General features: G+C 36.1%; 1 pseudogene; it reads left to right on the top strand.

The window, feature by feature from the left end:
* The first annotated feature begins 1,115 nt into the window (after positions 1–1,115).
* Positions 1,116–2,560, top strand: LOC101274577 (6-phosphogluconate dehydrogenase, decarboxylating-like; annotated as a pseudogene).
* The last annotated feature ends 10,111 nt before the right edge of the window (positions 2,561–12,671 follow it).

The raw sequence follows: 12,671 nt of genomic DNA, 5'->3' as shown, positions 1-12,671 counted from the left end.
TGTATGATATGTGTGAATTATATCCCAACAAATCTATTTTTTTTTAAAAAAAGTCACACTGTTATCAGGCTTCTGAGTAGCCCTGGATTCTAGAAGTTTATATATAATGTGGAAATAAACAAAGACCACACAGTTGAGAAAAAGAAAATGCTATTTATTCACGTTTCTATAGCAAGGGAGTCAGCCACCGTCACTTGGTTTTGCCAGAAACTCAAAGGCAGGCAGAGGATTGGGAAAGCTTTTTACTGAAAAAAAGGGAAGGTTTCAGGTGTGCTCTAATTGGAGACTGGGGTGTTGGAAATCTGTAGGTGGGCTTGCTAGAGGCAGGGCATCCCATGTGATTGGTTAGGTGTGTATTTGGCTTTCTCTGGTTGGCACTAAATTGAAAGTGGGAACAAGACTTAGAGAAGCTGTCAGTTGTTAATCAAATTCTGGCCATTTTGGGTCAATTTTTTTTAAGGGTTTATTGTTTGATCTTCCTGGATTTTTTGTTAGAGACAGTGATCTGACCTACAAGTCTGACTTGTAGATAGTAGGCTGGTTTCCTGGCTCTTTAGATAATGGCTTCATTTCCTAAGCTGGTTGCCACAGATTTGGGGTCAGAGTTTTATTTTATTTATTTATTTATTTATTTATTTATTTATTTATTTATTTATTTATTTATTTATTTATTTTATTGAAGTGTAGTTGATTTACAATGTTGTGTTAATTTATGCTGTAAAGCGAAGTGACTCATTTATACACATATATGCATTCTTTTCTTATATTCTTTTCTGTTGTGGTTTATCACAAGATATTCAGTATAGTCCCCTGTGCTATACGGTAGGACCTTATTGTTTATCCATTCTATATATAATAGTTTGCATCTGATAATCCCAAACTCTGAATCCCCCTCCCCCTCCCCCTATCTCCCCACTGGCAACCACAAGTCTGTTCTCTATGTCAGAGTTTTATTTTTATATATGGTCTGGGCATTGTCCACTTGTATATTCAGTTTCTCAATAAAAATGCTTCCAAAATTATGAAGGAATGAAAAAAATATATTAAAAATATACCTAAGGAGGGTCATCTGTGCCTTGCCTCTCCTTGTTCCAGCCCGCTCTGCTGCCACTACAATGGTCCAAGCTGATATTGCCCTGATTGGACTGGCTGTCATGGGCAGAACTTAATTTTGAATATGAATGACCATGGCCTTGTGGTCTGTGCTTTTAATAGGATAGTCTCCAAAGTTGATGATTTCTTGGCCAATGAGGCGAAAGGCACCAAGGTGGTTGGTGCTCACTCCTTGAAGGAGGTGGTCTCCAAGCTGAAGAAGCCTTGGTGAATCATCCTGCTTGTGAAGACTGTCCTGGCTGTCGATTTTATTGGAAAACTGGTACCCTTGTTGGACACTGGTGACATCATCATCAATGGAGGAAACTCTAAATACAAGGATACCACAAGACAGTGTTGAGACCCCAAGGCCAAGAGAATCTTGTTTGTGGGGAGTGAAGTTAGTGGTGGAGAGGAAGGGGCATGGTATCGCCCATCATTTATGCAGGGAGGGAATAAGGAGGCTTGGCCCCACATCAAGGCAATCTTCCAAGGCATCGCTGTGAAAGTGGGGACTGGAGGACCCTGGTGTGACTGGGTGGGAGATGAGTGGGCAGGACACATTGTGAAGATGGTGCACAACAGGGTAGAGTATGGAGACATGCAGCTGATTTGCAAGGCCTACCACCTGATGAAAAACATCTTGGGTGTGGAGCACAAGGAGATGGCAAAGGCTTTTGAGGAATGGAATAGGAGAGGGCTAGAGTCATTCCTGATTGAAATCATAGCCAATATTTTAAAGTTCCAAGACCGATGGAAAATACCTGCTGTTAAAGATCAGGGACAGTGCGGGGGCAGAAGGGCACTGGGAAGTTGACCACCATCTCAACCCCGGAGTACGGTGTCTCTGTCACCCTCATCAGAGAAGCGGTCTTTGTTCGATGCTTATCATCTCTGAAGGATGAGAGGATCCAAGCCAGCAGAAAGCTGAAGGGACCTCAAAAGATCCAGTTTGAAGGAGATAAGGAATCATTCCCGGGGGCATTCGAAAGGCCCTCTATGCTTCCAAGATCATCACTTATACTCAGGGCTTTATGTTGCTAGGACAGGTAGCCACTGAATTTGGCTGGACGCTCAACTATGGTGGCATTGCCCTGATGTGGAGGGAGTGCTGCATCAGCAGGAGTGTATTCCTAGGAAAGATAAAAGATGCATTTGATCGAAACCCAGGGCTTCTGAATCTACTACTAGATGACTTCTTTAAGTCGGCTGTGGAAACTGCCAGGACTCCCAACGGCAGGCAATCAGTACTGGTGTCCAGACAGGCATTCCCATGCTCTGCTTCACCACTGCTCTTTCCTTCTATGATGGATACAGACACAAAATGCTGCCAGCCAACCTAATCCAGGCTTAGCGAGATTACTTTTGGGTCCACACCTATGAACTCTTGGCCATGCCAGGACTCTTTCTCCACACTAACTGGATAAGCCACAGTGCTAGTGTGTCCTTGTCTTCATACAATGCCTGATCAGATTCTGTTAGGCGCCATGACTCCGCAAACAGGGACATTCCATTTGACACACAGCAGTGCTTCCATGGCCCTTTGACCTACTTTCTGCTCAGATCTCTCTCTCTCTTTTTTTAATTTACTAGTAGTTTTATTTATTTATTTATTTATTTATTTATAACATCCTTATTGGAGTATAATTGCTTTACAATGTTGTGTTAGTTTCTGCTGTATAACAAAGTGAATTGGCTATTGCATACATATATCCTCATACCCTCCCTCTTGTGTCTCCCTCCCACCCTCCTTATCCCACCCCTCTAGGTGATCACAAAGCACAGAGCTGATCTCCCTGTGCTATGCAGCTGCTTCCCACTAGTTATCTATTTTATATTTGGTAGTGTATGTATGTCCATTCCTCTCTCTCACTTCATCCCACCTTACACTTCCCTCTCCCCGTGTCCTCAAGTCCATTCTCTATGTCTGCGTCTTTATTCCTGTCCTGTCCCTAGGTTCATCAGAATCTTTTTTTTTTTTTAGATTCCATATATATGTGTTAGCATACCGTATTTATTTTTCTCTTTCTGTAGGACAGACTCTAGGTCCATCCACCTCACTACAAATAACTCAATTTCATTTCTTTTTATGGCTGAGTAATATTCCATGATATATATGTGCCACATCTTCTATATTCATTCATCTGTCGATGGACACTTAGGTTGCTTCTATGTCCTGGCTATTGTAAATAGAGCTGCAATGAACATTGTGGTACATGACTCTTTCTGAATTATGGTTTTCTCAGGGTACATGCCCAGTAGTGGGATTGCTGGGTCATATGGTAGTTCTATTTTTAGTGTTTTAAGGAACCTCCATACTGTTCTCCATGGTAGCTGTATCAATTTACATTCCCACCAGATCTCTTTAAAAAGTGTCGTAAGAGACTCCTCTGAAGAGTCAACCCAAGTCTATTTGTAAAGTAGTTCTGTGAGAACCATCACGCCCTCTGCCCTCACCTTTTGGGACAGAGCAGGAATTGAGCGTGTGCACCACAGTGTGAGCCAGCTCTGTGAGGAGGTGTTTCTCACATGTCCCCTGTGGATTTGGGAAGCAGAGTAAGTTTGCTCTGATAGAGGCAGCAGCACTTATCACATAGGAGGGAAAGGTTTTTGTGGAATTTGATCAAACTGGAACCTTTGTATTATGTAGGTGAATTTCCTTTTCCCTTTACTTAATAAAAGTAAAAAGAAAAAAAAATCCCCTAGGAATAAATAAAATCTGAGAACTGAATACAAAATACATGTTCAAGGATTCATAAACTTTACTTCCTAAGTGCCTTTCCTTAGAAAATTAATTGAAGACATTTTCCAAAACATTAGCATAAAAAGGGAAAGACATGACATTCAGAAAGAGATGATGCAATCCAGGAGAGCAGGGACCTGAAGTTCCAGGAAGAGCACTGTTTAGTACTTCTAGAGAGCAGCCCTCCAGGATGGAGGCAAGAACCCAAGATGCCTGCAGGGAGTTCTACGAGGGGAGGGAAGAGAGGGAGTTTAGAAGAGAGTTGTAGTAAAATATAACGGTACTGAGGATATGAAAAGGGTGCAAGGGGAAAGAGAGGCAATTTACAAAGCATTAGACATGCCAGGAAAAACAATAATATATTATAGTGTTTGCAGTTTTTATGATTTTGAATTATTGTTCAAGCAGAGCCTGTAATTACAAAGACATAATAGTACAAGCACTATTGTTTTTCAGTGAAGACAAATGTAAAACAATTAGATGTACTTATAAAACAGAACATAAATATTGTCATCCTTGATAAAGTAGAAATACAGACGACAGTGGGGAGGTGAAAAGTGGGCAAAAGGCCAGGGAATGGCAGCTCATGTCATCAGGGTAAGATAGGAAGCTAGGTGATGTGTTTATAGTTGATAGAACAGGAAGTAAATGTGTCAGTTTATTACTGAGAGAAATAATGGTGTTCACATGCATTCACACACCAGCATACAAACTTGAACCTGAATTCTTCCTTAACAATACTTTGTAGACATCTCTCAGTGTAATACATTATCATTTGTAACTGAATCATACCTTTATTGCTAGATTTTTGGGTTGTTTCTAATTATCACTATTGTCAAAAGTGTTACAAATATGTCCTAATTTGTTTGTGTTTTTGCAATTTACCTATTATTTACCTTATAACAATTTCCTAAAAAATGCAATTCTACATCTAATGTTATCTATATGTGAAAATTTGAATCTATGTACAGATCGGTTTCCAGAAATGTCTATCAACTCATATTCTCAATTTAATGTATATTTCTTGCCCACCATAGTCACCATCTTAACCCATATCAATCTCCTATTGGTGAGGGAGATTAGCGTTGCTTTCCTGGAAAGAAGAGTGCACCACAATAATCTTCTCAGATTTACTCTGCATTTTCAAATTCCACCATCTCAGTGGGAGCTGGCCTTAATCCATATAGTAACCCGAATGATACCTAAAAAGCATTTCAATGCAATTGCCAACTGGAAGCTATCACAACCCTTCAAGAATAGCTTTTAAATAGTTTCAAAATGCTTTATTGCTAAATATAAAAAAGAACTATGATTTCATAATAGAATTATACTAGATAGACTCACCCAAAATAGTAGAGAGTAAATTCATTTAAACAGTTCAAATATCTGTGTTAGAAGAAAAAGTGGTGGATGGTGGAAGTGAAATTGTACTTTATGCTTACCAGGTGGCACTTTAAGTAATATTTTCCACAGGAAACTCAGTGATGAGTTTGTGTGTGTGTGAGTGCACGTTTATTAACAAGCATCACATCTGTCTTCCTATTTGGCTTTCTTCTGATGTCCCATCCATTTTTCTTACTCTTCATTTCAGTTCTATCACATTTATAGCATCTTTATTCACAAGATTACTCACTTTCCTGGCTCAGATTTCATGGTATTTAACAACTATAATTATACTTTTCAAGTGCTGTACCAATCTTCAGTATTACATTCCCTGTAATATTCCCTGGCAGGGATATTAGTTTTCAAAACTGCTGAAAAGCTCTTAGAGGTTTCATTTGTAAATATGGGCTGTACTTAATTTTGATGACAGTTATTTTGTTTATAATCATACTAAAAAGATCAATCTCATTAAATGTGTGTTACAATTGGCAAATCTAAATAGGGACTAAATTCTATCATCAAATTTGTAGAAGTGATCTTAGATATGAGCTCCTTGGAGTTTTTAGAGGAGAGGTGATAAAAGTAAAATATTCTTACTTTCTGGGTAAATATTTTTCAAGCTTCAAAGATAAGGTGATATATGTCCTATTTCACACAGCACAGTCCCAGTTTATTCCTGTTGTTTTAGCTTAATTAATCATCCCCCTTCACTCTCAAAAGTGTCTTGGAATAGGTGATAATTATATGATCACCCTGTTTGCAGAATTTCTACTAAATCTGGAATTACTTGATCAAAGTCATTTAATTCTTTCTTCCACCTTCCTCTAGTACCTGCTATGTTACAAAGCTTGGATGAAAAATAGTTTAAAATTATGTATATGAATATATATGTGTATATATATAATAAGATATAAAATGTCAATTTCAGACTATACATAAGTGTGTATGCCCTTAAAATAAGATAAAGTGTACAGAGCCACAAGGCAGATGACAGCATGCTATTTTTATAGACTGTCTCACTTCACATATCCTAGTATGTATATATTTTGTACCTTGCCTGCTCTACTGCCATGGATCTTAGAGCAACTGTAAAGACCAATAAAATTTCTTGCTCCCTAAACCAAGAAAAACCTGCATAATATAAAACTTGCAATAACATTTGAGAAAGGATTTTTCACTAAGGACAATTGAAATTTAAATTATGCGACTATTCTGTTTATTATTATTACAAATTTGACCTAATGATAATGTCTCATCACTGAGAGAACACTGTGATAAAGACCAGTAAGTAGTTTATAATTTTTTTGCTTTGCAAAATAACTTCCTTGGTTTTGGTGACAGAATTCTTAGGACTATGTGTCAAGGTTTATTTTTCCATTTTACTTATTATGTATTTTTCACACATAGAAATGTAAAATGTAATATTTAAATGGTTCATATTCCCACCAACCAGGTAACTTAATACTATTAATATTTAAATACAACCAGCCCCCCTGCCACACACACATGAAATTTCATTTTTATACATGTATTTGTTATCTATTATAACGAATCTATAATCTATAATCTATCTATAATAACGAATTACTCTATGACAGGTTAGCAGATTAAAGCACAGACATTTATCATTTCCCAGTTTCTGTGGGTCAGGAACTCAAGAGTGGCTTAGCTGGGTGGCTCTGGCTCAGGGTCCTCCCCTCCCAACGCTGCAGTCAGGCTGTCAGCCAGAGCGACATCATCTGGGCTTGACTGGAGCTGCAGGATCCATTTCCAGGATGGCTCACTCGCACAGCTGTTGGCAGGCCTCTGGTCTTTTCCATGAGACCTCTTTGTAGGCCTGCATGTGTATCTTCAGGACTTGTAAATAGGCCTTCCCCAGAGCAAGTGATCTAAGAGATACAAGAAGAAAGCTGCAAAGTCCTTTTGTTACACACCATCACTTCTGTCATATTCTGTTCATTAGCAGCAACTCACTAAACCCAGACCTCACTCCAGGGAGGGGAATTAATCTCAACTCTTGGAGTGAGGAGTAGCGAAGAATTTGTGGACATGTTTTAAAACCACCACACATGGTAAAAATGCAGGAAGCTAGTGTAAAGTGAGGACACTTGAAATGAAAACACTGCTGAGAGAAATTAAAGAAGACCTGAACAAACGGAAAGATATACCATATTCAGAGATTGGAGACTTAGTACTCTTATGATCTTAATTCACTCCAAGATGATTTGCATATTCAATATCACAATAAAAACCCAGCAGGGTGATATATGGGTGGATGATTAATTAAGCTAAAACAACAGGAATAAACTGGGACTGTGCTGTGTGAAATAGGACATATATCACCCAACTTGTAGAAATTGACAAGATGACTCCTAAATAAATATGAAAATGTGAAGGACCCAGAACAGCAAGGTGATCATGAAGAAAAATGAAAAATGCACACGAACACATTTCAAGATTTACTATGAACTTAGAGTAATTAAGACAAGAGTGTTTTTGGCATAGGATAGATAAATAATTCAATGAAATAGAATAGAAAGCCTGGAAAGAGACAGATAATGTCATTTGATTTTTAGCAGAAGTGCCAAGCAATTTAAAGGGCAAATTCCTAAACTGGAAACAATCAATGTTAACCAGTATGAAAATGAATTAATAAACTGTGGTATATTCATACTCTGGGCTATAATTACTCAGCAATAAAGAGAACAAAATACTGATACATGCAAAAACATGAATACATTTTTAATATGTTTTGCTGAGTGAAAGAAACCAGGTGCAAATGAATACATAATATGCTTTCATTTATATGAGGTTAACAGGTACAACTCATCTATGGGAATAAAAATCAGAATAATAATTATGACTGGGGGATAGTGTAGACAGGGAAAGGGCAGGCTATAATTGCTTATTAATGGCAGGGTTTTTTGTTTTGTTAATTTTTTCAAATTTCTCACATAGATGATCATGCCATCTGTAAACAGTCAGTTTATTTTTTAATTCCCAATCTATATACCTTTTATTTCCTTTTCTTGTCTTATTTCATTAAGTAGTACTTCCAGTAGTATGATGTTGATAAGGAGTGGTGAGAAGAGACAGCCTTGCATTCTTCCTTATCTTAGTGGGAAAGCTTTGATTTGCTTAAGTATAATGTTAGCTATTGGTTTTTTGCAGATATTTTTTTTTTATCAAGGTAAGGAAGTTCCCTTTTATAATTTTTATCTTGAATGGGTATTGGATTTTGTTAAATTTTTTTTATATATCTATTGATATGATCCTGTGCTTCTCTTTTTTAGCTATTTAGTAATAGATTCCATTAATTGATTTTCAAATGTTGAACCAGTCTTACAAACCTGGGATAAATCCTTCTTGGCTGTAGTGTATAATTCTTTTTATAGATTGTTGGATATGATTTGCTAATATTTTGTTGAAGTTTTTTATATCTGTGTTCATGAGAAACATTGGTCTGTAATTTCTGGTTATTACAGAGTACTCTGGTACATTTCAAACTAGTTCCCTTTCCCCTTGCCCTGCAAGAAGTGCAAGTGGATTTTTCTCAGATATTTACTGTGGGAACCAGGTTATGCTCCTGTATGTAATACAATACTGTGGGGACCTCCTCGTGACTGGATTCCCCCTGGAGTTTTAAACTCTCAGACTTATCTACACTGAGCCTCCAGCAATCGGTCAATTACCATCATGTTTTCCTCTCCTGGCCCTGGTTCCCTTGGTTTCTGCTCTTAAGCCTCTGCTACAGTATTCACCTGACTTCCTGTACTCACCTGTCTCTCTCTCCAATCTTGGGTGGCAGTTTGCCCTGTGTCCTCCCCTCTATTATGGAGCCAAGAAGAGTTGTTGATTTTTCAGTCTGTTCAGCTTTTTACTTGTTAGGGCAGAGTGACAACTTTCAAGTTTCCTACATGTGGAACTGGAAACCAGAAATCAATAAATATATTTTTTTACAGTGAAGTTTTGTTTTGTAATATGAAAAAGTTGTTTTTAAATTTAGTATAAAGTAAGAACACTCTCTACTCATGACAGATTGAATTGACATATCATTTAAACTGAGCAAATGATGATCTTTGAAAAGACACTTTTAATTATACCACAAGTTCTTCAAAGCACTTTGTATATTCCCCAAATATAATATACAAAATAAAAATTTGTCTTGCTATTAGAGGTTTCAGAAGAATTATTCTTTTTGATAGTTCATAATGTTAACTGATGTCAAAGAAATGTAAAATAATTTTAAATGGTTAGGCTGGCTTAGAGGTAAAAGATAACTTGAGCCATATGTTAACATCAAAAGAAAAGATTTAATAGAAACATTGAAAATTATAATTTTAAATTAAAAAAGACCTTAAAAAATAGACTACTAAATTTGTTGAGAGACAACTGACTCAACATTTTTATTGAAGTCAGTGTTAGTGACATATAGTTTTCTGCATCATCATGTATCATTCACTGTCATCATCTCAAAAATGATACAAATATGCTGTCATTTTGGAGCAGTCAAGTTAATCCTAGATTGACACGTGTTACTCAGACTGGGTAGTCATATTATGGTTTTATTTAACACAATTCTGTAATGAACTTGCCTATCCAAAGATAACTCTTCTAATCTCCTACACTAGGATTCTGAATATTAAAGTTACTGCTTTCATCTAAGCCAAAAAATCAAATGAACAACTGTAAATGAGCATTATCTATGATCATTACAGTAAAAGCTACAATTTTTTGTGTGCCTCTTATGTGTGAGGCACTTTACAGACACTATCTCACTTAATTGTCTTTATCATCACCCTGCCAGTATGGGGGTCCCTATATTGTAGGTAAGGGAATAGACTCAGATTGCTTAAGTAACTTGTGTGAAATCAAACAGTTAAGAGACAGACAAGTTAGGAGTCAAAGTAATGTCCTTCTACTACAGTGAACACTGTGAATAGATTCTGCAAGCAAAAAATAAGAGTTTTTGCATTCAATAAACTGTATCTAGAGAAAGGGGAAAAAGTGAATTGTTATGTAACAAGGTTAGAAATAATTTAAAGACTAAATACATATTTGAAAAATTCAGATAATACTTCAAAGAGTAAATTTTCCTTTTGAGGAAAATGGTCAGGGAAAATTCATGACAGCAGGTTTGGAAATGTGTATTTGAAGGATGGAGAGGACTTGGGTACCCAGAGATGAAAGAATATGTGGCAGCAAGAGGTCGAAGACCCAGGGATAAAAGAAGGTGAGAGGGAGATATTTGAGTAGTGAAGGGGACATTTTTTCTAAGGATGCCTTTGAATACATGCTTATACAAGTGTTACATGTGTTAACATTATCACCTGTTAATATTTCATGATGAAGTTGTTTGGGAATGACACATTGGGAAGATACTGACAAAAATAGAAAGAACATTTTTCTATGCTTAGAAAGGGAGGTAAATTCAGGTGGAGGATATAATATTGGGCATAGATAATTGGAAAGCATCAGAGAGAGCAGATATTTTGTGGGGAAAATACAAATAAATGGAAATGACAAAAAACATAATGGGTTGCTAAAAACAAATTTTAAGTTATTGACATTTTTTTCTGCTTTGACTATTTGTGGAGTGACTCAAAAATACATAATATGCCATGAAAAACTAGAGAAAATGAAAGAATCAAGGGAAAATGTTCAGCTAACTTTTATTGAGCATTTCCTATGTGCCAGGCTTTCTGGCAAATATTTTATATTATTTTATTTGTTGCTCAACATGTCTGTGAGTTAGAGCTCTTATTATTCCCATTTTATAAATAAAGAATTTGAGGTTAAAAGAGAGTAAGTCACTTTCTCAAGACCTCAGAGCTAGTTAGGGGCAGATCTTGGGCTTTAACTCCAAAGTTTGGGCTCCTTGCCACCTAATGATACTACTGCAGATGAATGATATTCTCATGGAAGCTGAGACAATAGACAAATTTAGGCTTTGTGCATGAGAGCACACTAAGGTAATATAATTCATCCAATTTTATGGCATACTTTATGACTAGGTTCTAGTTTCACTCTAAGTTAATTTCTAAAACTTTATCATAACTTATTTCATGACTGGAATCTCCAGTATCTTCTCTATAAGGCTAATACCACCACTTGTCTGAAGTAAGTTTGTATTTCATGCTAAAGTCCTTCTGATTTAAATTTATTATTGCTATCAATATCCTTAGTGGCTAGAATTAGTTTGGCCTTACCAAGAAATAAACAAACAACAAAACCTTCCCTCCAAAACAAAACCTATCCACTAAAGGAATAGATGATAAAACAGCATTTACTATATCTTGAAAACTGTCAATAAACCTTCTTAATAGATATTGTAAAATATCTTCTGAAATTTTCTATTTAGAAAATATCTGGGAACCAAAGCTCTAATTATCATCAGTCACCGTAATGTTTAAACTCAGTAGTTTTACTTTGAGGAAGAAAATTGCAGTTTGGCAATAGGAATACATAAAACCACGTCATAAGCCCCCAGGCTTTATTCTCTGAAACTTTTACTAAAAATTCTAATTGCTTAGAATTTTGTTTTAACTTTACCTTAGGAAAAACAAAACAAAACAAAATAACAATATGAGAATATGAAAACTCTGGGTTATAAATGCATAGGTTTCATTTCTTTTTGAGGATTAAAATCTTCATTTGAACATAAAAATGACAGTGTGTTTTGCAGATAGCTGTCTAAAACAAAGTTAACAAATTTGAGCTTTTATTTAACTCTATATTATACTGTAAAGCATATCAGATTATAAGAAGTTTGTGTTGTGAAAATACATTTTTAAAGCCTGTGATTTTTCTTCACCAAATGATACGTAAATATCTTATGTAGTCAAACTATTTCTTTGCACACAACACGATCTGAAGCCTGAAATTTCAATGAATATTGAAATTCAAAGAATATTCAAAGAATAGGCCAGAGAGTTAATTAATTAAAAATAAAAATTCCCTGTTCTATCCCCAGTGTTCTAATTCATTACCTTTGGAATGGGACTCAGAAACTATATGTTTACTAAATATTTCAGTATGTTGAATGCAGTAACTCTGGAGATCATACTTGGTGATATACTGATAACATTTTTTTGCCAAAATTTTTAGACTTTTACTAATGGGGGAAAGACCAACCTGGAAATTTGTTATTTAAATTTAAATATTTGTGTTTAGTATTGCAACCTGCTTTGCTTTCAAAATCCCAGCTCTGATTTCTGACCCTGATAATCATGAAATGTAGCTTGAAAACAACTCAAAACCTGATTAAAACATAAAATATCAGTTTGAACACCTTGGATTACTACCCAGGTAATAAGGACAGGAGGAGTTCAGATCTTAAAAGAAGAACAATAAGATGAGACATATTTTGCATTGCTTTGCTCTCTCAGTCCTGACTGAGAGGCTGAGCATCTGAGCAGAAGTTTCAGCAATTCTGTAGATCACGATGGGAGTG

This window comes from Orcinus orca, chromosome 10 (assembly GCF_937001465.1).
Source record: "Orcinus orca chromosome 10, mOrcOrc1.1, whole genome shotgun sequence".
Lineage (NCBI taxonomy): Eukaryota > Metazoa > Chordata > Mammalia > Artiodactyla > Delphinidae > Orcinus > Orcinus orca.
The sequence above is the reverse complement of the archived record's forward strand: the minus strand, read 5'-3'. Positions and strand labels throughout refer to the sequence as shown.